Here is a 4,966-nt window from a genome sequence, read left to right on the forward strand (position 1 = left end):
AAAAATTATAGTTTTGCTCTTGAAAAATCGGTTCAAGAGGGAGTATTTGTGAGGTTTATTTCTCTAGAATTTTCGTAAGATTTAGAGAGAATAATGGTAATTTCTTACACTATAAATTCTATGTAGAAAAATGAATGAATAATAGAGAGGAAAAAACCCTTGCCTTTTCCTCATGCAAAATCGGTTGGAGGGGGAAGAGTGCCCTATGCATGGGCTTGTTTTTCTACCCAAGAAGATAGGCATGCAAGGCTAGTCCCTAGAGGTAATAATCATGTTCCTATTAAAAATAAAAACACAATATTAATCCTCATACTCCCTCCATAATTTCGGTATATATATATATATAAGATAAAATGGGTTCCATTTTATCTTTGTCAATTTGTCAATTTTGTCACTATGTCACATGTAACATGTTACATGTTACATGTTTATGTCTCACATTTATGCATTTTTAACACATTAAAAATCAACATACTAATAAAAATATGTCATATACAAAATCGACTAGTAATTCGTAATTACTTGTACCAAAATGGTTTATTGAATTATAAATTACAACGTCTTATATTTATAATAAATTATTCATTCAATTTCAATTGTTTCGTAAACAATAATTTTATCTAAGTAATAAAACATTTCAATTACTTAGACCGTATCTAATATAATCGAATTAAAATAAGACACGTTAATTTCACTCACAATATCACCCGTCAATTTTAAGCAATTTAATTAACTCGTATCGGCATACTTAATTAAATAATCAATTAAGAGTATTTCCCTATATATAGGTATGAATTCAGGGGATCAACTGATCACCACCGTCGCACGACAGTAATGTCAAACTCTAGTCAGCCAATCATTACCGATATGTGTGGACCAGTTGACTGTAAAATATTACATCCCACATGTATTCTTAAAATGATATTTAAACATGTGATCATCATGATCGACAGTTGTGATCGCATTATTGTCGGAGGACACTTATTCCAACAATATCCCACTTGTCCTCGACAAGTGTGCGTCACCAATTCTCTTGTCCTATTACTATCTCCCACTCAATGCAAGGTGTCTTTCGGGTCGTACTTGCAAGTGATCATATCGAGAGTGGTTTCCTCGATCTGGAGAATAACTGATTGACCGGAGTTATCTACCATAGATACCATCCGAGCGTGGCCACGCATTTCCAGTTCATTACTCCTCAAGTGGCCCTGAGATATTGTTTTAACCCTGACAAGGGGGTGGAAAATTCCTATCGCACTTATTCCCTTCGACTAGCCACAGCCATCATAACCCAAAATATGCCCATTTGACCCAATTTACGAAGGTCGTAGTAACACAAATCAAAGTTAATCTGAAACTGTGCCACCTTAGGCGAACAGTCTTTAGTCAAAAGAATCGACTCATTAGAATACTATAGTAGTTGTCGCCACGACCAGGTTATATAAATTTGCCAGAACTCTATAAGCGGTCACTGCCCGACAAAGTGTTCCTACCAGTCTGCCTATGTGATCGACTAGTCATCTCACATGACTGTATGGCACTGAACTTGCCATCAATCGCATCACACTCTAGTCACTTCGAGACGTCACCTCATACAAGTGACTATGGGCGAATACTATGTTAATCCGAGTTCACTTTAACGGGGTTCAATTGTCTCTACAACCCGTTTGGATGTAACAAAGTAGAAAAGGAGTTTTTAGATTTAAAAACTCGAACGACAAATGTGATTATCACATATGAAGATTCAATACCTGATTACTACTTCATATTTTTTTTTATAATCCATTTTCATCTTATATGTAGTTGTTCATCTCAATGCAATTGAAATGACATATGACATGACTTATCATGTTAAGCCTATGAGAAGGTTTTGGTTAGTAGGTTTTATCAACTTCTTGTACCTAACTCAACCTTACTATGTACTCGGTTTCCTTTGTAACGTATACATTTGCATTACAAAACTTTCTGAGTACGTGTCTAGATCCAATCTAGACATAGGCCATCTAGCCTTAGAATGTGCTCCCACTTTGTTTTCACAAAGTGCGGGACTCATCCTTCTTGCACATCTCATGATTGCAAGTGTACTCAATTTCCGTTGTAAATATCTCTCATTGTTCTTTATTGTCTAGAACGATTCTAGCAAATCTATTTCTTAAATAACATAGCCACAATGGTTCCTAAACCATCCTAATGTGTTTTGATTATGGTTTTGTCGGATACCATGCGCAATCTCAATTGTCAATTGTCATTTGTGTAACACCCTTACACAAAATTGCATCAAAAACACTTTGCATTACATCCTTAATGCTTCTGCAAGCACTTAAGGGTAATCATTATGGCTTACTTGGTAACTATTACTTAAATTCGATTTGAAACAATTCATCATACTCAAAGTATATGAAGTGTTATACATCATTACTCATTTAATTGATCCGGCAGCGGAAGCAAATGGAATCAATCAAATATGTTCAACTTGATTGAACTAATTATGAATCTTATCAACATAAGACTTCTTATTTGACGTTAATATCATGTAGATTTATCTCCATAAATCTGGATATTAAAGATGTATTATATTACTCCAAGTCTTAAATCATTCGCAATGATCAATATGTCATCCACATATAAGACTACTAAAATTTCCGTAACTCCCACTAAACTTCATGTATAAACACAACTTCTCGACTTATCGAGAAAAGTTTTATAACATGATCAAAACATTGATTCCAACTCATTGATGTCCTACTTAAGACCCTCTCTTAAGTTTCACATTATCTTAGGATTGCAAGAATCTACAAAACTCAAGACATGTATCGAATACATTTCTTCTTTGAAGAAATGGGTTTTTGGATTCACTCGCTATATATCTCATCATAATGAAATACAATCCTTAGACTTAAGCTTCTCAACTAGTGCAAAACCCTTTGCAACCAATCAAGCTTTGATATCTAACAATTCACTTGGAATTTATTTGGATTTTCATGGCTCTAAGCCTTGTATTGAGTTGTGACTTAAACACCCTCATGTAAGTCATATGTTCATTACTTTCCAGAAGTAATCAACTTGAATCAAACAATTTCATTGTAAGTTGTAAGCTCTTTATTTTCTTAAAAGTAACATGAATTCATCGTCTTCAACAAGTGACGACTTTAACCTCCTAGGTTTTGAAGGTTTTTAAAGAAACAACGTTTTATACAAAACGTCTCATGTAGCCAAGAAAAACCAGTTTCTTGTGACATAACATTCTTTGTGGCTCTTTGAATATTTTCTCCCACTCTGTCTTCTAGAAATAAACTTGTATTCTAGAAAGACAGCTTCACGAGCCACAAACTCGTTGTACTCGTGATTATAGGAAGGGAAAAATGAACATTTGTTTCTTGTGAAAACTTACAAGCATGGTACCCTACCATTTCATATCTCATATGATTCGTTTTAGATTTAGTGGAAAAATAATTTAGACAAAATGATAAAATCCGCAAAAGGATCAAGTAACTCAAACCATATCGAATAGCGTTTGATTTCTTTATCCAACCACACATTATCCCATAATGCGTGCTAAGAGAGATTAATTTTGTGATACTATATCACATTTCCTTTGGCTTATATCAAAGTCTTCGCTTTGATAATCCCATCACGACTAAATCGTGATTCTTTGAACTCTTTGAACTTCTTCAAAGATTTCTCTATTTACCTTATTAAGTGAACATATTAGCGTCAACTTAAATCGTTGGTAAAAGAAAATGATCAACCTATTTTGGATCAATGATTTACAACCTCGATCTCCTTTTCAACCAAAAGGCACGAGACATCTTCCTTTGAATACAAGATACGCATATACCATAAGATTAACAACCTAATGGCGGTTTCAAGAGTACTCGATAACTCTTTGCGTTCATCATTCCAAAGTCTAAGGTTTAATCTTGGGTTACCAATTTGAGTCTTGCATTATTTTCATGATATATCATTCTAGTTTGGTTTAGAATATAATCACCTTGATAATGGGCTAGCCATACATCAAATCATTGTGTATAGGGTCACAAAAGTGAAACCTCTTTTGTATCTTAACAAGTTTATATTCTTATTTAGAGTTTATGCACTTAATAGTCACAATTCTAAACCCAAAAACTAGATTGAGTACACAATGACTCTATCTCTCAACATCATTGTTGCTAGTTGTCACATTCTAATCATCCTATGTATCAAATACAATGATGAAAACCTCCACTGGTTTCTAATATTGACGAAGTAGTACTAGCAAAATTTATGTTAATCAAATAAACATTTAAAGAAGAAGGTCCCATTAGATGTCCCACAACTAACTTGTTGATTCTTCAATAATTTGGGGTAGTTTCCTTTCTAGCGTCCAACAATTAAGACAATGGAAACTTTATCGGTCGGGATTGATAGGTTTAGTATCGTTATTCTCAATAACTTTACTTTTAACATTACCTTGTATCAATTCCATTCTAATTTTTACTTCTTTAAAACCTTATCCTTTTCTTAACGGTTTAAGAGAATGCTCCCACTTATTTCAATGAGTCTTTGCTAGGAGAAGCAAAAATTGAAATTCATGAAGACTACTCTTCATTCGTTTGTTTAGTCTTAAAACTTTCATTGAAGTGGTTGCGGTATTTTGGTCAATTTTGATTTCAAACAAATCTAGTTACCAAAATGATGTAACGTTTCAAAGTACTTAACTCAATTAAGCATATGAGAAACAATTCATTGTAAGTAGGTATATTAGTCAAGGATCAAAAACCCTTTTGATCACGAATAACTTTTATCTATACTCTTCACAAGAGATCCTTACAATGGATAATACGAGGTTTTTAGAAGAAAAATTCAAATTTTGTCTTTAGTTATGATGTTTTAATGGAGATTTGAATCAAAAATCGAAATGATATCGTATATGAATTGTGGTAAAGAAATAGAACAATATGATAACGGAATAGTGGAAAACTTAACA

This window comes from Silene latifolia, chromosome 10, assembly GCF_048544455.1.
Source record: "Silene latifolia isolate original U9 population chromosome 10, ASM4854445v1, whole genome shotgun sequence".
In the NCBI taxonomy this organism is placed as follows: Eukaryota; Viridiplantae; Streptophyta; class Magnoliopsida; order Caryophyllales; family Caryophyllaceae; genus Silene; species Silene latifolia.